The 15,104-nt window shown below is 45.5% G+C and overlaps 46 non-coding genes and 1 pseudogene across 46 annotated transcripts; all 47 read right to left on the bottom strand.

The window, feature by feature from the left end:
- Window positions 1–77: 77 nt before the first annotated feature.
- LOC123432720 lies at window positions 78–195 on the bottom strand. Its single transcript, XR_006624289.1, has one exon. It is a non-coding gene; the product is annotated as a 5S ribosomal RNA (ribosomal RNA).
- Window positions 196–443: 248 nt separating this feature from the next.
- LOC123438665 lies at window positions 444–562 on the bottom strand. The gene has a single exon (XR_006629796.1). It is a non-coding gene; the product is annotated as a 5S ribosomal RNA (ribosomal RNA).
- A 227-nt stretch (window positions 563–789) lies between these two features.
- LOC123434460 lies at window positions 790–908 on the bottom strand. Its single transcript, XR_006625745.1, has one exon. It is a non-coding gene; the product is annotated as a 5S ribosomal RNA (ribosomal RNA).
- Window positions 909–1,093: 185 nt separating this feature from the next.
- On the bottom strand, window positions 1,094–1,212 carry LOC123438557. The gene has a single exon (XR_006629692.1). It is a non-coding gene; the product is annotated as a 5S ribosomal RNA (ribosomal RNA).
- A 206-nt stretch (window positions 1,213–1,418) lies between these two features.
- LOC123434459 lies at window positions 1,419–1,537 on the bottom strand. Its single transcript, XR_006625744.1, has one exon. It is a non-coding gene; the product is annotated as a 5S ribosomal RNA (ribosomal RNA).
- Window positions 1,538–1,767: 230 nt separating this feature from the next.
- Window positions 1,768–1,886, bottom strand: LOC123435576. The gene has a single exon (XR_006626822.1). It is a non-coding gene; the product is annotated as a 5S ribosomal RNA (ribosomal RNA).
- A 248-nt stretch (window positions 1,887–2,134) lies between these two features.
- Window positions 2,135–2,253, bottom strand: LOC123438222. The gene has a single exon (XR_006629377.1). It is a non-coding gene; the product is annotated as a 5S ribosomal RNA (ribosomal RNA).
- Window positions 2,254–2,450: 197 nt separating this feature from the next.
- LOC123435575 lies at window positions 2,451–2,569 on the bottom strand. Its single transcript, XR_006626821.1, has one exon. It is a non-coding gene; the product is annotated as a 5S ribosomal RNA (ribosomal RNA).
- A 227-nt stretch (window positions 2,570–2,796) lies between these two features.
- Window positions 2,797–2,915, bottom strand: LOC123432141. Its single transcript, XR_006623738.1, has one exon. It is a non-coding gene; the product is annotated as a 5S ribosomal RNA (ribosomal RNA).
- A 200-nt stretch (window positions 2,916–3,115) lies between these two features.
- Window positions 3,116–3,234, bottom strand: LOC123435574. The gene has a single exon (XR_006626820.1). It is a non-coding gene; the product is annotated as a 5S ribosomal RNA (ribosomal RNA).
- A 239-nt stretch (window positions 3,235–3,473) lies between these two features.
- On the bottom strand, window positions 3,474–3,592 carry LOC123438221. The gene has a single exon (XR_006629376.1). It is a non-coding gene; the product is annotated as a 5S ribosomal RNA (ribosomal RNA).
- A 185-nt stretch (window positions 3,593–3,777) lies between these two features.
- Window positions 3,778–3,896, bottom strand: LOC123438484. The gene has a single exon (XR_006629623.1). It is a non-coding gene; the product is annotated as a 5S ribosomal RNA (ribosomal RNA).
- A 182-nt stretch (window positions 3,897–4,078) lies between these two features.
- On the bottom strand, window positions 4,079–4,197 carry LOC123438776. Its single transcript, XR_006629899.1, has one exon. It is a non-coding gene; the product is annotated as a 5S ribosomal RNA (ribosomal RNA).
- Window positions 4,198–4,397: 200 nt separating this feature from the next.
- On the bottom strand, window positions 4,398–4,516 carry LOC123432908. The gene has a single exon (XR_006624475.1). It is a non-coding gene; the product is annotated as a 5S ribosomal RNA (ribosomal RNA).
- A 182-nt stretch (window positions 4,517–4,698) lies between these two features.
- LOC123432788 lies at window positions 4,699–4,817 on the bottom strand. The gene has a single exon (XR_006624357.1). It is a non-coding gene; the product is annotated as a 5S ribosomal RNA (ribosomal RNA).
- A 193-nt stretch (window positions 4,818–5,010) lies between these two features.
- LOC123434458 lies at window positions 5,011–5,129 on the bottom strand. Its single transcript, XR_006625743.1, has one exon. It is a non-coding gene; the product is annotated as a 5S ribosomal RNA (ribosomal RNA).
- Window positions 5,130–5,314: 185 nt separating this feature from the next.
- On the bottom strand, window positions 5,315–5,433 carry LOC123435514. Its single transcript, XR_006626761.1, has one exon. It is a non-coding gene; the product is annotated as a 5S ribosomal RNA (ribosomal RNA).
- A 187-nt stretch (window positions 5,434–5,620) lies between these two features.
- On the bottom strand, window positions 5,621–5,739 carry LOC123436437. The gene has a single exon (XR_006627662.1). It is a non-coding gene; the product is annotated as a 5S ribosomal RNA (ribosomal RNA).
- A 305-nt stretch (window positions 5,740–6,044) lies between these two features.
- LOC123435527 lies at window positions 6,045–6,163 on the bottom strand. Its single transcript, XR_006626773.1, has one exon. It is a non-coding gene; the product is annotated as a 5S ribosomal RNA (ribosomal RNA).
- A 184-nt stretch (window positions 6,164–6,347) lies between these two features.
- Window positions 6,348–6,466, bottom strand: LOC123434457. The gene has a single exon (XR_006625742.1). It is a non-coding gene; the product is annotated as a 5S ribosomal RNA (ribosomal RNA).
- Window positions 6,467–6,645: 179 nt separating this feature from the next.
- Window positions 6,646–6,764, bottom strand: LOC123431950. Its single transcript, XR_006623555.1, has one exon. It is a non-coding gene; the product is annotated as a 5S ribosomal RNA (ribosomal RNA).
- Window positions 6,765–6,970: 206 nt separating this feature from the next.
- On the bottom strand, window positions 6,971–7,089 carry LOC123432435. Its single transcript, XR_006624018.1, has one exon. It is a non-coding gene; the product is annotated as a 5S ribosomal RNA (ribosomal RNA).
- Window positions 7,090–7,271: 182 nt separating this feature from the next.
- Window positions 7,272–7,390, bottom strand: LOC123438365. Its single transcript, XR_006629511.1, has one exon. It is a non-coding gene; the product is annotated as a 5S ribosomal RNA (ribosomal RNA).
- Window positions 7,391–7,587: 197 nt separating this feature from the next.
- Window positions 7,588–7,706, bottom strand: LOC123436572. Its single transcript, XR_006627789.1, has one exon. It is a non-coding gene; the product is annotated as a 5S ribosomal RNA (ribosomal RNA).
- Window positions 7,707–7,906: 200 nt separating this feature from the next.
- Window positions 7,907–8,025, bottom strand: LOC123432921. Its single transcript, XR_006624487.1, has one exon. It is a non-coding gene; the product is annotated as a 5S ribosomal RNA (ribosomal RNA).
- A 197-nt stretch (window positions 8,026–8,222) lies between these two features.
- LOC123435201 lies at window positions 8,223–8,341 on the bottom strand. Its single transcript, XR_006626460.1, has one exon. It is a non-coding gene; the product is annotated as a 5S ribosomal RNA (ribosomal RNA).
- Window positions 8,342–8,583: 242 nt separating this feature from the next.
- LOC123434456 lies at window positions 8,584–8,702 on the bottom strand. The gene has a single exon (XR_006625741.1). It is a non-coding gene; the product is annotated as a 5S ribosomal RNA (ribosomal RNA).
- Window positions 8,703–8,887: 185 nt separating this feature from the next.
- LOC123434455 lies at window positions 8,888–9,006 on the bottom strand. The gene has a single exon (XR_006625740.1). It is a non-coding gene; the product is annotated as a 5S ribosomal RNA (ribosomal RNA).
- A 182-nt stretch (window positions 9,007–9,188) lies between these two features.
- LOC123434454 lies at window positions 9,189–9,307 on the bottom strand. Its single transcript, XR_006625739.1, has one exon. It is a non-coding gene; the product is annotated as a 5S ribosomal RNA (ribosomal RNA).
- A 200-nt stretch (window positions 9,308–9,507) lies between these two features.
- Window positions 9,508–9,626, bottom strand: LOC123433128. The gene has a single exon (XR_006624681.1). It is a non-coding gene; the product is annotated as a 5S ribosomal RNA (ribosomal RNA).
- A 212-nt stretch (window positions 9,627–9,838) lies between these two features.
- On the bottom strand, window positions 9,839–9,957 carry LOC123432434. Its single transcript, XR_006624017.1, has one exon. It is a non-coding gene; the product is annotated as a 5S ribosomal RNA (ribosomal RNA).
- Window positions 9,958–10,142: 185 nt separating this feature from the next.
- Window positions 10,143–10,261, bottom strand: LOC123434453. The gene has a single exon (XR_006625738.1). It is a non-coding gene; the product is annotated as a 5S ribosomal RNA (ribosomal RNA).
- A 191-nt stretch (window positions 10,262–10,452) lies between these two features.
- Window positions 10,453–10,571, bottom strand: LOC123437188. Its single transcript, XR_006628382.1, has one exon. It is a non-coding gene; the product is annotated as a 5S ribosomal RNA (ribosomal RNA).
- A 203-nt stretch (window positions 10,572–10,774) lies between these two features.
- On the bottom strand, window positions 10,775–10,893 carry LOC123436921. Its single transcript, XR_006628128.1, has one exon. It is a non-coding gene; the product is annotated as a 5S ribosomal RNA (ribosomal RNA).
- Window positions 10,894–11,071: 178 nt separating this feature from the next.
- LOC123436571 lies at window positions 11,072–11,190 on the bottom strand. Its single transcript, XR_006627788.1, has one exon. It is a non-coding gene; the product is annotated as a 5S ribosomal RNA (ribosomal RNA).
- A 187-nt stretch (window positions 11,191–11,377) lies between these two features.
- On the bottom strand, window positions 11,378–11,496 carry LOC123437203. The gene has a single exon (XR_006628396.1). It is a non-coding gene; the product is annotated as a 5S ribosomal RNA (ribosomal RNA).
- Window positions 11,497–11,786: 290 nt separating this feature from the next.
- Window positions 11,787–11,905, bottom strand: LOC123434452. Its single transcript, XR_006625736.1, has one exon. It is a non-coding gene; the product is annotated as a 5S ribosomal RNA (ribosomal RNA).
- Window positions 11,906–12,084: 179 nt separating this feature from the next.
- Window positions 12,085–12,203, bottom strand: LOC123436569. Its single transcript, XR_006627786.1, has one exon. It is a non-coding gene; the product is annotated as a 5S ribosomal RNA (ribosomal RNA).
- Window positions 12,204–12,403: 200 nt separating this feature from the next.
- Window positions 12,404–12,522, bottom strand: LOC123434450. The gene has a single exon (XR_006625734.1). It is a non-coding gene; the product is annotated as a 5S ribosomal RNA (ribosomal RNA).
- A 197-nt stretch (window positions 12,523–12,719) lies between these two features.
- Window positions 12,720–12,838, bottom strand: LOC123434449. The gene has a single exon (XR_006625733.1). It is a non-coding gene; the product is annotated as a 5S ribosomal RNA (ribosomal RNA).
- A 187-nt stretch (window positions 12,839–13,025) lies between these two features.
- On the bottom strand, window positions 13,026–13,144 carry LOC123438714. The gene has a single exon (XR_006629840.1). It is a non-coding gene; the product is annotated as a 5S ribosomal RNA (ribosomal RNA).
- A 185-nt stretch (window positions 13,145–13,329) lies between these two features.
- Window positions 13,330–13,448, bottom strand: LOC123434447. Its single transcript, XR_006625732.1, has one exon. It is a non-coding gene; the product is annotated as a 5S ribosomal RNA (ribosomal RNA).
- A 179-nt stretch (window positions 13,449–13,627) lies between these two features.
- LOC123433530 lies at window positions 13,628–13,733 on the bottom strand (annotated as a pseudogene).
- Window positions 13,734–13,927: 194 nt separating this feature from the next.
- Window positions 13,928–14,046, bottom strand: LOC123435372. Its single transcript, XR_006626626.1, has one exon. It is a non-coding gene; the product is annotated as a 5S ribosomal RNA (ribosomal RNA).
- A 188-nt stretch (window positions 14,047–14,234) lies between these two features.
- LOC123434446 lies at window positions 14,235–14,353 on the bottom strand. The gene has a single exon (XR_006625731.1). It is a non-coding gene; the product is annotated as a 5S ribosomal RNA (ribosomal RNA).
- Window positions 14,354–14,556: 203 nt separating this feature from the next.
- On the bottom strand, window positions 14,557–14,675 carry LOC123434445. Its single transcript, XR_006625730.1, has one exon. It is a non-coding gene; the product is annotated as a 5S ribosomal RNA (ribosomal RNA).
- A 194-nt stretch (window positions 14,676–14,869) lies between these two features.
- LOC123434444 lies at window positions 14,870–14,988 on the bottom strand. Its single transcript, XR_006625729.1, has one exon. It is a non-coding gene; the product is annotated as a 5S ribosomal RNA (ribosomal RNA).
- Between the last annotated feature and the right edge of the window lie 116 nt (window positions 14,989–15,104).

Here is a 15,104-nt window from a genome sequence, read left to right as displayed (position 1 = left end):
AAATAAGAAAATGAGGTCATATAGATCACGCTCCCGCGTCATCCTTGTCACGTGGCGCAAAAATATATTTAAAGAGGGGAATGCAACACGAGGACTTCCCAGGAGGTCACCCATCCTAGTACTACTCTCGCCCAAGCACGCTTAACTTCGGAGTTCTGATGGGATCCGGTGCTTTAGTGCTGGTATGATCGATCCGACATGCAACTATCTATTTGTTCCTTATGCTTGCCCCTACTAGTACTACTAGTACTACTACTACTACTACTACTACTACTACTACTACTACTACTACTACTACTACTACTACTACTACTACTAGTCGTTGGGTGTCAAGCGCGGTGGGAAAAGTCACACTGTAATCGTCAAAAATAAGAAAATGAGGTCATATAGATCACGGTCCCGCGTCATCCTTGTCACGTGGCGCAAAAATATATTTAAAAAGGGGAATGCAACACGAGGACTTCCTAGGAGGTCACCCATCCTAGTACTACCATCGCCCAAGCACGCTTAACTTCGGAGTTCTGATGGGATCCGGTGCTTTAGTGCTGGTATGATCGCATCCGACATGCAACTATCTATTTGTTCCTTATGCTTGCCCCTACTAGTACTACTACTACTACTACTACTACTACTAGTACTACTACTACTACTACTACTACTACTAGTCGTTGGGTGTCAAGCGTGGTGGGAAAAGTCACACAGTAATCGTCAAAAATAAGAAAATGAGGTCATATAGATCACGGTCCCGCGTCATCCTTGTCACGTGGCGCAAAAATATATTTAGAAAGGGGAATGCAACACGAGGACTTCCCAGGAGGTCACCCATCCTAGTACTACTCTCGCCCAAGCACGCTTAACTTCGGAGTTCTGATGGGATCCGGTGCTTTAGTGCTGGTATGATCGCATCCGACATGCAACTATCTATTTGTTCCTTATGCTTGCCCCTACTACTACTACTACTACTACTAGTCGTTGGGTGTCAAGCGCGGTGGGAAAAGTCACACAGTAATCGTCAAAAATAAGAAAATGAGGTCATATAGATCACGCTCCCGCGTCATCCTTGTCACGTGGCGCAAAAATATATTTAAAAAGGGGAATGCAACACGAGGACTTCCCAAAAGGTCACCCATCCTAGTACTACTCTCGCCCAAGCACGCTTAACTTCGGAGTTCTGATGGGATCCGGTGCTTTAGTGTTGGTATGATCGCATCCGACATGCAACTATCTATTTGTTCCTTATGCTTGCCCCTACTACTACTACTACTACTACTACTACTACTACTACTACTACTAGTCGTTGGGTGTCAAGCGCGGTGGGAAAAGTCACACAGTAATCGTCAAAAATAAGGAAATGAGGTCATATAGATCACGCTCCCGTGTCATCCTTGTCACGTGGCGCAAAAATATATTTAAAAAGGGGAATGCAACACGAGGACTTCCCAGGAGGTCACCCATCCTAGTACTACTCTCGCCCAAGCACGCTTAACTTCGGAGTTCTGATGGGATCCGGTGCTTTAGTGCTGGTATGATCGCATCCGACATGCAACTATCTATTTGTTCCTTATGCTTGCCCCTACTAGTACTACTAGTACTACTACTACTACTACTACTACTACTACTACTACTACTACTACTACTACTAGTCGTTGGGTGTCAAGCGCGGTGGGAAAAGTCACACAGTAATCGTCAAAAATAAGAAAATGAGGTCATATAGATCACGGTCCCGCGTCATCCTTGTCGCGTGGCGCAAAAATATATTTAAAAAGGGGAATGCAACACGAGGACTTCCTAGGAGGTCACCCATCCTAGTACTACTCTCGCCCAAGCACGCTTAACTTCGGAGTTCTGATGGGATCCGGTGCTTTAGTGCTGGTATGATCGCATCCAACATGCAACTATCTATTTGTTCCTTATGCTTGCCCCTACTAGTACTACTACTACTAATACTACTACTACTACTAGTACTACTACTACTACTACTACTACTACTACTACTACTACTACTACTAGTCGTTGGGTGTCAAGCGTGATGGGAAAAGTCACACATTAATCGTCAAAAATAAGAAAATGAGGTCATATAGATCACGGTCCCGCGTCATCCTTGTCACGTGGTGCAAAAATACATTTAGAAAGGGGAATGCAACACGAGGACTTCCCAGGAGGTCACCCATCCTAGTACTACTCTCGCGCAAGCACGCTTAACTTCGGAGTTCTGATGGGATCCGGTGCTTTAGTGCTGGTATGATCGCATCCGACATGCAACTATCTATTTGTTCCTTATGCTTGTCCCTACTACTACTACTACTACTACTACTACTACTACTAGTCGTTGGGTGTCAAGCGCGGTGGGAAAAGTCACACAGTAATCGTCAAAAATAAGAAAATGAGGTCATATAGATCACGGTCCCGCGTCATCCTTGTCACGTGGCGCAAAAATATATTTAAAAAGGGGAATGCAACACGAGGACTTCCTAGGAGGTCACCCATCCTAGTACTACTCTCGCCCAAGCACGCTTAACTTCGGAGTTCTGATGGGATCCGGTGCTTTAGTGCTGGTATGATCGCATCCGACATGCAACTATCTATTTGTTCCTTATGCTTGCCCCTACTAGTACTACTACTACTAATACTACTACTACTACTAGTACTACTACTACTACTACTACTACTAGTCGTTGGGTGTCAAGCGTGATGGGAAAAGTCACACATTAATCGTCAAAAATAAGAAAATGAGGTCATATAGATCACGGTCCCGCGTCATCCTTGTCACGTGGTGCAAAAATACATTTAGAAAGGGGAATGCAACACGAGGACTTCCGAGGAGGTCACCCATCCTAGTACTACTCTCGCGCAAGCACGCTTAACTTCGGAGTTCTGATGGGATCCGGTGCTTTAGTGCTGGTATGATCGCATCCGACATGCAACTATCTATTTGTTCCTTATGCTTGTCCCTACTACTACTACTACTACTACTACTACTACTACTACTAGTCGTTGGGTGTCAAGCGCGGTGGGAAAAGTCACACAGTAATCGTCAAAAATAAGAAAATGAGGTCATATAGATCACGGTCCCGCGTCATCCTTGTCACGTGGCGCAAAAATATATTTAAAAAGGGGAATGCAACACGAGGACTTCCTAGGAGGTCACCCATCCTAGTACTACTCTCGCCCAAGCACGCTTAACTTCGGAGTTCTGATGGGATCCGGTGCTTTAGTGCTGGTATGATCGCATCCAACATGCAACTATCTATTTGTTCCTTATGCTTGCCCCTACTAGTACTACTACTACTAATACTACTACTACTACTAGTACTACTACTACTACTACTACTACTACTACTACTACTAGTCGTTGGGTGTCAAGCGTGATGGGAAAAGTCACACATTAATCGTCAAAAATAAGAAAATGAGGTCATATAGATCACGGTCCCGCGTCATCCTTGTCACGTGGTGCAAAAATACATTTAGAAAGGGGAATGCAACACGAGGACTTCCCAGGAGGTCACCCATCCTAGTACTACTCTCGCGCAAGCACGCTTAACTTCGGAGTTCTGATGGGATCCGGTGCTTTAGTGCTGGTATGATCGCATCCGACATGCAACTATCTATTTGTTCCTTATGCTTGCCCCTACTACTACTACTACTACTACTAGTCGTTGGGTGTCAAGCGCGGTGGGAAAAGTCACACAGTAATCGTCAAAAATAAGAAAATGAGGTCATATAGATCACGCTCCCGCGTCATCCTTGTCACGTGGCGCAAAAATATATTTAAAAAGGGGAATGCAACACGAGGACTTCCCAAGAGGTCACCCATCCTAGTACTACTCTCGCCCAAGCACGCTTAACTTCGGAGTTCTAATGGGATCCGGTGCTTTAGTGTTGGTATGATCGCATCCGACATGCAACTATCTATTTGTTCCTTATGCTTGCCCCTACTACTACTACTACTACTAGTCGTTGGGTGTCAAGCGCGGTGGGAAAAGTCACACAGTAATCGTCAAAAGTAAGAAAATGAGGTCATATAGATCACGCTCCCGCGTCATCCTTGTCACGTGGCGCAAAAATATATTTAAAAAGGGCAATGCAACACGAGGACTTCCCAGGAGGTCACCCATCCTAGTACTACTCTCGCCCAAGCACGCTTAACTTCGAAGTTCTGATGGGATCCGGTGCTTTAGTGCTGGTATGATCGCATCCGACATGCAACTATCTATTTGTTCCTTATGCTTGCCCCTACTACTACTACTACTACTACTACTACTACTACTACTAGTCGTTGGGTGTCAAGCGCGGTGGGAAAAGTCACACAGTAATCGTCAAAAATAAGAAAATGAGGTCATATAGATCACGGTCCCGCGTCATCCTTGTCACGTGGCGCAAAAATATATTTAAAAAGGGGAATGCAACAAGAGGACTTCCCAGGAGGTCACCCATCCTAGTACTACTATCGCCCAAGCACGCTTAACTTCGGAGTTCTGATGGGATCCGGTACTTTAGTGCTGGTATGATCGCATCCGACATGCAACTATCTATTTGTTCCTTATGCTTGCCCCTACTACTACTACTACTACTAGTCGTTGGGTGTCAAGCGCGGTGGGAAAAGTCACACACTAATCGTCAAAAATAAGAAAATGAGGTCATATAGATCACGCTCCCGCGTCATCCTTGTCACGTGGCGCAAAAATATATTTAAAAAGGGGAATGCAACACGAGGACATCACAGGAGGTCACCCATCCTAGTACTACTCTCGCCCAAGCACGCTTAACTTCGGAGTTCTGATGGGATCCGGTGCTTTAGTGTTGGTATGATCGCATCCGACATGCAACTATTTATTTGTTCCTTATGCTTGCCCCTACTACTACTACTACTACTACTACTACTACTAGTCGTTGGGTGTCAAGCGCGGTGGGAAAAGTCACACAGTAATCGTCAAAAATAAGAAAATGAGGTCATATAGATCACGGTCCCGCGTCATCCTTGTCACGTGGCGCAAAAATATATTTAAAAGGGGAATGCAACACGAGGACTTCCCAGGAGGTCACCCATCCTAGTACTACTCTCGCCCAAGCACGCTTAACTTCGGAGTTCTGATGGGATCCGGTGCTTTAGTGCTGGTATGATCGCATCCGACATGCAACTATCTATTTGTTCCTTATGCTTGCCCCTACTACTACTACTACTACTACTAGTCGTTGGGTGTCAAGCGCGGTGGGAAAAGTCACACAGTAATCGTCAAAAATAAGAAAATGAGGTCATATAGATCACGGTCCCGCGTCATCCTTGTCACGTGGCGCAAAAATATATTTAAAAAGGGGAATGCAACACGAGGACTTCCCAGGAGGTCACCCATCCTAGTACTATTCTCGCCCAAGCACGCTTAACTTCGGAGTTCTAATGGGATCCGGTGCTTTAGTGCTGGTATGATCGCATCCGACATGCAACTATCTATTTGTTCCTTATGCTTGCCCTACTACTACTACTACTACTACTACTAGTCGTTAGGTGTCAAGCCCGGTGGGAAAAGTCACACAGTAATCGTCAAAAATAAGAAAATGAGGTCATATAGATCACGGTCCCGCGTCATCCTTGTCACGTGGCGCAAAAATATATTTAAAAAGGGGAATGCAACACGAGGACTTCCCAGGAGGTCACCCATCCTAGTACTACTCTCGCCCAAGCACGCTTAACTTCGGAGTTCTGATGGGATCCGATGCTTTAGTGCTGGTATGATCGCATCCGACATGCAATTATCTATTTGTTCCTTATGCTTGCCCCTACTACTACTACTACTACTACTACTACTACTACTACTACTACTACTACTACTACTACTACTACTACTACTACTACTACTACTACTACTACTACTACTACTACTACTACTACTACTACTACTACTACTACTACTACTACTACTAGTCGTTGGGTGTCAAGCGCGGTGGGAAAAGTCACACAGTAATCGTCAAAAATAAGAAAATGAGGTCATATAGATCACGTTCCCGCGTCATCCTTGTCACGTGGCGCAAAAATATATTTAAAAAGGGGAATGCAACACGAGGACTTCCCAGGAGGTCACCCATCCTAGTACAACTCTCGCCCAAGCACGCTTAACTTCGGAGTTCTGATGGGATCCGGTGCTTTAGTGCTGGTATGATCGCATCCGACATGCAACTATCTATTTGTTCCTTATGCTTGCCCTACTACTACTACTACTACTACTAGTCGTTGGGTGTCAAGCGCGGTGGGAAAAGTCACACAGTAATCGTAAAAAATAAGAAAATGAGGTCATATAGATCACGGTCCCGCGTCATCCTTGTCACGTGGCGCAAAAATATATTTAAAAAGGGGAATGCAACACGAGGACTTCCCAGGAGGTCACCCATCCTAGTACTACTCTCGCCCAAGCACGCTTAACTTCGGAGTTCTGATGGGATCCGGTGCTTTAGTGCTGGTATGATCGCATCCGACATGCAACTATCTATTTGTTCCTTATGCTTGCCCCTACTACTACTACTACTAGTCGTTGGGTGTCAAGCGCGGTGGGAAAAGTCACACACTAATCGTCAAAAATAAGAAAATGAGGTCATATAGATCACGCTCCCGCGTCATCCTTGTCACGTGGCGCAAAAATATATTTAAAAAGGGGAATGCAACACGAGGACTTCCCGGGAGGTGACCCATCCTAGTACTACTCTCGCCCAAGCACGCTTAACTTCGGAGTTCTGATGGGATCCGGTGCTTTAGTGTTGGTATGATCGCATCCGACATGCAACTATCTATTTGTTCCTTATGCTTGCCCCTACTACTACTACTACTACTACTACTACTAATACTACTACTACTAGTCGTTGGGTGTCAAGCGCGGTGGGAAAAGTCACACAGTAATCGTCAAAAATAAGAAAATGAGGTCATATAGATCACGGTCCCGCGTCATCCTTGTCACGTGGCGCAAAAATATATTTAAAAAGGGGAATCTAACACGAGGACTTCCCAGGAGGTCACCCATCCTAGTACTACTCTCGCCCAAGCACGCTTAACTTCGGAGTTCTGATGGGATCCGGTGCTTTAGTGCTGGTATGATCGCATCCGACATGCAACTATCTATTTGTTCCTTATGCTTGCCCCTACTACTACTACTACTACTAGTCGTTGGGTGTCAAGCGCGGTGGGAAAAGTCACACAGTAATCGTCAAAAATAAGAAAATGAGGTCATATAGATCACGGTCCCGCGTCATCCTTGTCACGTGGCGCAAAAATATATTTAAAAAAGGGAATGCAACACGAGGACTTCCCAGGAGGTCACCCATCCTAGTACTACTCTCGCCCAAGCACACTTAACTTCGGAGTTCTGATCGGATCCGGTGCTTTAGTGCTGGTATGATCGCATCCGACATGCAACTATCTATTTGTTCCTTATGCTTGCCCCTACTACTACTACTACTATTACTACTACTACTACTAGTCGTTGGGTGTCAAGCGCGGTGGGAAAAGTCACACAGTAATCGTCAAAAATAAGAAAATGAGGTCATATAGATCACGCTCCCGCGTCATCCTTGTCACGTGGCGCAAAAATATATTTAAAAAGGGGAATGCAACACGAGGACTTCCCAGGAGGTCACCCATCCTAGTACTACTCTCGCCCAAGCACGCTTAACTTCGAAGTTCTGATGGGATCCGGTGCTTTAGTGCTGGTATGATCGCATCCGACATGCAACTATCTATTTGTTCCTTATGCTTGCCCCTACTACTACTACTACTACTACTACTACTACTACTACTAGTCGTTGGGTGTCAAGCGCGGTGGGAAAAGTCACACAGTAATCGTCAAAAATAAAAAAATGAGGTCATATAGATCACGCTCCCGCGTCATCCTTGTCACGTGGCGCAAAAATATATTTAAAAAGGGGAATGCAACACGAGGACTTCCCAGGAGGTCACCAATCCTAGTACTACTCTCGCCCAAGCCCGCTTAACTTCGAAGTTCTGATGGGATCCGGTGCTTTAGTGCTGGTATGATCGCATCCGACATGCAACTATCTATTTGTTCCTTATGCTTGCCCCTACTACTACTACTACTACTACTACTACTACTACTAGTCGTTGGGTGTCAAGCGCGGTGGGAAAAGTCACACAGTAATCGTCAAAAATAAAAAAATGAGGTCATATAGATCACGCTCCCGCGTCATCCTTGTCACGTGGCGCAAAAATATATTTAAAAAGGGGAATGCAACACGAGGACTTCCCAGGAGGTCACCCATCCTAGTACTACTCTCGCCCAAGCACACTTAACTTCGGAGTTCTGATGGGATCCGGTGCTTTAGTGCTGGTATGATCGCATCCGACATGCAACTATCTATTTGTTCCTTATGCTTGCCCCTACTACTACTACTACTACTACTACTACTACTACTACTACTACTACTACTACTACTACTACTACTACTACTACTACTACTAGTCGTTGGGTGTCAAGCGCGGTGGGAAAAGTCACACAGTAATCGTCAAAAATAAGAAAATGAGGTCATATAGATCACGTTCCCGCGTCATCCTTGTCACGTGGCGCAAAAATATATTTAAAAAGGGGAATGCAACACGAGGACTTCCCAGGAGGTCACCCATCCTAGTACTACTCTCGCCCAAGCACGCTTAACTTCGGAGTTCTGATGGGATCCGGTGCTTTAGTGCTGGTATGATCGCATCCGACATGCAACTATCTATTTGTTCCTTATGCTTGCCCCTACTACTACTACTACTACTACTAGTCGTTGGGTGTCAAGCGCGGTGGGAAAAGTCACACAGTAATCGTAAAAAATAAGAAAATGAGGTCATATAGATCACGGTCCCGCGTCATCCTTGTCACGTGGCGCAAAAATATATTTAAAAAGGGGAATGCAACACGAGGACTTCCCAGGAGGTCACCCATCCTAGTACTACTCTCGCCCAAGCACGCTTAACTTCGGAGTTCTGATGGGATCCGGTGCTTTAGTGCTGGTATGATCGCATCCGACATGCAACTATCTATTTGTTCCTTATGCTTGCCCCTACTACTACTACTACTACTAGTCGTTGGGTGTCAAGCGCGGTGGGAAAAGTCACACAGTAATCGTCAAAAATAAGAAAATGAGGTCATATAGATCACGGTCCCGCGTCATCCTTGTCACGTGGCGCAAAAATATATTTAAAAAGGGGAATGCAACACGAGGACTTCCCAGGAGGTCACCCATCCTAGTACTACTCTCGCCCAAGCACGCTTAACTTCGGAGTTCTGATGGGATCCGGTGCTTTAGTGCTGGTATGATCGCATCCGACATGCAACTATCTATTTGTTCCTTATGCTTGCCCCTACTACTACTACTACTACTACTACTACTACTACTACTAGTCGTTGGGTGTCAAGCGCGGTGGGAAAAGTCACACACTAATCGTCAAAAATAAGAAAATGAGGTCATATAGATCACGCTCCCGCGTCAGCCTTGTCACGTGGCGCAAAAATATATTTAAAAAGGGGAATGCAACACGAGGACATCACAGGAGGTCACCCATCCTAATACTACTCTCGCCCAAGCACGCTTAACTTCGGAGTTCTGATGGGATCCGGTGCTTTAGTGTTGGTATGATCGCATCCGACATGCAACTATCTATTTGTTCCTTATGCTTGCCCCTACTACTACTACTACTACTACTACTATTAATACTAATACTACTACTACTAGTCGTTGGGTGTCAAGCGCGGTGGGAAAAGTCACACAGTAATCGTCAAAAATAAGAAAATGAGGTCATATAGATCACGGTCCCGCGTCATCCTTGTCACGTGGCGCAAAAATATATTTAAAAAGGGGAATCTAACACGAGGACTTCCCAGGAGGTCACCCATCCTAGTACTACTCTCGCCCAAGCACGCTTAACTTCGGAGTTCTGATGGGATCCGGTGCTTTAGTGCTGGTATGATCGCATCCGACATGCAACTATCTATTTGTTCCTTATGCTTGCCCCTACTACTACTACTACTACTACTAGTCGTTGGGTGTCAAGCGCGGTGGGAAAAGTCACACAGTAATCGTCAAAAATAAGAAAATGAGGTCATATAGATCACGGTCCCGCGTCATCCTTGTCACGTGGCGCAAAAATATATTTAAAAAGGGGAATGCAACACGAGGACTTCCCAGGAGGTCACCCATCCTAGTACTACTCTCGCCCAAGCACGCTTAACTTCGGAGTTCTGATGGGATCCGGTGCTTTAGTGCTGGTATGATCGCATCCGACATGCAACTATCTATTTGTTCCTTATGCTTGCCCCTACTACTACTACTACTACTACTACTATTAGTCGTTGGGTGTCAAGCGCGGTCGGAAAAGTCACACAGTAATCGTCAAAAATAAGAAAATGAGGTCATATAGATCACGGTCCCGCGTCATCCTTGGCACGTGGCGCAAAAATATATTTAAAAAGGGGAATGCAACACGAGGACTTCCCAGGAGGTCACCCATCCTAGTACTACTCTCGCCCAAGCACGCTTAACTTCAGAGTTCTGATGGGATCCGGTGCTTTAGTGCTGGTATGATCACATCCGACATGCAACTATCTATTTGTTCCTTATGCTTGCCCCTACTACTACTACTACTACTAGTACTACTACTAGTACTACTAGTCGTTGGGTGTCAAGCGCGGTGGAAAAAGTCACACAGTAATCGTCAAAAATAAGAAAATGAGGTCATATAGATCACGTTCCCGCGTCATCCTTGTCACGTGGCGCAAAAATATATTTAAAAAGGGGAATGCAACACGAGGACTTCCCAGGAGGTCACCCATCCTTGTACTACTCTCGCCCAAGCACGCTTAACTTCGGAGTTCTGATGGGATCCGGTGCTTTAGTGCTGGTATGATCGCATCCGACATGCAACTATCTATTTGTTCCTTATGCTTGCCCCTACTACTACTACTACTAGTCGTTGGGTGTCAAGCGCGGTGGCAAAGTCACACAGTAATCGTCAAAAATAAGAAAATGAGGTCATATAGATCACGCTCCCGCGTCATCCTTGTCACGTGGCGCAAAAATATATTTAAAAAGGGGAATGCAACACGAGGACTTCCCAGGAGGTCACCCATCCTAGTACTACTCTCGCCCAAGCACGCTTAACTTCGAAGTTCTGATGGGATCCGGTGCTTTAGTGCTGGTATGATCGCATCCGACATGCAACTATCTATTTGTTCCTTATGCTTGCCCTACTACTACTACTACTACTACTATTAGTCGTTGGGTGTCAAGCGCGGTCGGAAAAGTCACACAGTAATCGTCAAAAATAAGAAAATGAGGTCATATAGATCACGGTCCCGCGTCATGCTTGGCACGTGGCGCAAAAATATATTTAAAAAGGGGAATGCAACACGAGAACTTCCCAGGAGGTCACCCATCCTAGTACTACTCTCGCCCAAGCACGCTTAACTTCGGAGTTCTGATGGGATCCGGTGCTTTAGTGCTGGTATGATCGCATCCGACATGCAACTATCTATTTGTTCCTTATGCTTGCCCCTACTACTACTACTACTACTACTACTACTACTACTACTACTACTACTACTACTACTACTACTACTACTACTACTACTACTACTACTACTACTACTACTACTACTACTACTACTACTACTACTACTACTAGTCGTTGGGTGTCAAGCGCGGTGGGAAAAGTCACACAGTAATCGTCAAAAATAAGAAAATGAGGTCATATAGATCACGTTCCCGCGTCATCCTTGTCACGTGGCGCAAAAATATATTTAAAAAGGGGAATGCAACACGAGGACTTCCCAGGAGGTCACCCATCCTAGTACTACTCTCGCCCAAGCACGCTTAACTTCGGAGTTCTGATGGGATCCGGTGCTTTAGTGCTGGTATGATCGCATCCGACATGCAACTATCTATTTGTTCCTTATGCTTGCCCCTACTACTACTACTACTAGTCGTTGGGTGTCAAGCGCGGTGGGAAAAGTCACACAGTAATCGTCAAAAATAAGAAAATGAGGTCATATAGATCACGGTCCCGCGTCATCCTTGTCACGTGGCGCAAAAATATATTTAAAAAGGGGAATGCAACACGAGGACTTCCCAGGAGGTCACCCATCCTAGTACTACTCTCGCCCAAGCACGCTTAACTTCGAAGTTCTGATGGGATCCGGTGCTTTAGTGCTGGTATGATCGCATCCGACATGCAACTATCTATTTGTTCCTTATGCTTGCCCCTACTACTACTACTACTACTACTACTACTACTACTACTAGTCGTTGGGTGTCAAGCGCGGTGGGAAAAGTCACACAGTAATCGTCAAAAATAAGAAAATGAGGTCATATAGATCACGCTCCCGCGTCATCCTTGTCACGTGGCGCAAAAATATATTTAAAAAGGGGAATGCAACACGAGGACTTCCCAGGAGGTCACCCATCCTAGTACTACTCTCGCCCAAGCACGCTTAACTTCGGAGTTCTGATGGGATCCGGTGCTTTAGTGCTGGTATGATCGCATCCGACATGCAACTATCTATTTGTTCCTTATGCTTGCCCCTACTACTACTACTACTACTACTACTACTACTACTAGTCGTTGGGTGTCAAGCGCGGTGGGAAAAGTCACACAGTAATCGTCAAAAATAAGAAAATGAGGTCATATAGATCACGCTCCCGCGTCATCCTTGTCACGTGGCGCAAAAATATATTTAAAAAGGGGAATGCAACACGAGGACTTCCCAGGAGGTCACCCATCCTAGTACTACTCTCGCCCAAGCACGCTTAACTTCGGAGTTCTGATGGGATCCGGTGCTTTAGTGCTGGTATGATCGCATCCGACATGCAACTATCTATTTGTTCCTTATGCTTGCCCTACTACTACTACTACTACTACTATTAGTCGTTGGGTGTCAAGCGCGGTCGGAAAAGTCACACAGTAATCGTCAAAAATAAGAAAATGAGGTCATATAGATCACGGTCCCGCGTCATCCTTGGCACGTGGCGCAAAAATATATTTAAAATGGGGAATGCAACACGAGGACTTCCGAGGAGGTCACCCATCCTAGTATTACTCTCGCCCAAGCACGCTTAACTTCGGAGTTCTGATGGGATCCGGTGCTTTAGTGCTGGTATGATCGCATCCGACATGCAACTATCTATTTGTTCCTTATGCTTGCCCCTACTACTACTACTACTACTATTAGTCGTTGGGTGTCAAGCGCGGTCGGAAAAGTCACACAGTAATCGTCAAAAATAAGAAAATGAGGTCATATAGATCACGGTCCCGCGTCATCCTTGGCACGTGGCGCAAAAATATATTTAAAAAGGGGAATGCAACACGAGGACTTCCCAGGAGGTCACCCATCCTAGTACTACTCTCGCCCAAGCACGCTTAACTTCGGAGTTCTGATGGGATCCGGTGCTTTAGTGCTGGTATGATCGCATCCCACATGCAACTATCTATTTGTTCCTTATGCTTGCCCCTACTACTACTACTACTAGTCGTTGGGTGTCAAGCGCGGTGGGAAAAGTCACACAGTAATCGTCAAAAATAAGAAAATGAGGTCATATAGATCACGGTCCCGCGTCATCCTTGTCACGTGGCGCAAAAATATATTTAAAAAGGGGAATGCAACACGAGGACTTCCCAGGAGGTCACCCATCCTAGTACTACTCTCGCCCAAGCACGCTCTGATGGGATCCGGTGCTTTAGTGCTGGTATGATCGCATCCGACATGCAACTATCTATTTGTTCCTTATGCTTGCCCCTACTACTACTACTACTACTACTACTACTACTAGTCGTTGGGTGTCAAGCGCGGTGGGAAAAGTCACACAGTAATCGTCAAAAATAAGAAAATGAGGTCATATAGATCACGCTCCCGCGTCATCCTTGTCACGTGGCGCAAAAATATATTTAAAAAGGGGAATGCAACACAAGGACTTCCCAGGAGGTCACCCATCCTAGTACTACTCTCGCCCAAGCACGCTTAACTTCGGAGTTCTGATGGGATCCGGTGCTTTAGTGCTGGTATGATTGCATCCGACATGCAACTATCTATTTGTTCCTTATGCTTGCCCCTACTACTACTACTACTACTACTACTAGTCGTTGGGTGTCAAGCGCGGTGGGAAAAGTCACACAGTAATCGTCAAAAATAAGAAAATGAGGTCATATAGATCACGCTCCCGCGTCATCCTTGTCACGTGGCGCAAAAATATATTTAAAAAGGGGAATGCAACACGAGGACTTCCCAGGAGGTCACCCATCCTAGTACTACTCTCGCCCAAGCACGCTTAACTTCGGAGTTCTGATGGGATCCGGTGCTTTAGTGCTGGTATGATCGCATCCGACATGCAACTATCTATTTGTTCCTTATGCTTGCCCCTACTACTACTACTACTACTACTACTACTACTACTACTACTAGTCGTTGGGTGTCAAGCGCGGTGGGAAAAGTCACACAGTAATCGTCAAAAATAAGAAAATGAGGTCATATAGATCACGCTCCCGCGTCATCCTTGTCACGTGGCGCAAAAATATATTTAAAAAGGGGAATGCAACACGAGGACTTCCCAGGAGGTCACCCATCCTAGTACTACTCTCGCCCAAGCACGCTTAACTTCGGAGTTCTGATGGGATCCGGTGCTTTAGTGCTGGTATGATCGCATCCGACATGCAACTATCTATTTGTTCCTTATGCTTGCCCCTACTACTACTACTACTACTACTACTACTACTAGTCGTTGGGTGTCAAGCGCGGTGGGAAAAGTCACACAGTAATCGTCAAAAATAAGAAAATGAGGTCATATAGATCACGCTCCCGCGTCATCCTTGTCACGTGGCGCAAAAATATATTTAAAAAGGGGAATGCAACACGAGGACTTCCCAGGAGGTCACCCATCCTAGTACTACTCTCGCCCAAGCACGCTTAACTTCGGAGTTCTGATGGGATCCGGTGCTTTAGTGCTGGTATGATCGCATCCGACATGCAACTATCTATTTGTTCCTTATGCTTGCCCTACTACTACTACTACTACTATTAGTCGTTGGGTGTCAAGCGCGGTCGGAAAAGTCACACAGTAATCGTCAAAAATAAGAA

The sequence above is a fragment of the Hordeum vulgare genome, chromosome 2H (assembly GCF_904849725.1).
Source record: "Hordeum vulgare subsp. vulgare chromosome 2H, MorexV3_pseudomolecules_assembly, whole genome shotgun sequence".
Taxonomy (NCBI): Eukaryota; Viridiplantae; Streptophyta; class Magnoliopsida; order Poales; family Poaceae; genus Hordeum; species Hordeum vulgare.
The sequence above is the reverse complement of the archived record's forward strand: the minus strand, read 5'-3'. Positions and strand labels throughout refer to the sequence as shown.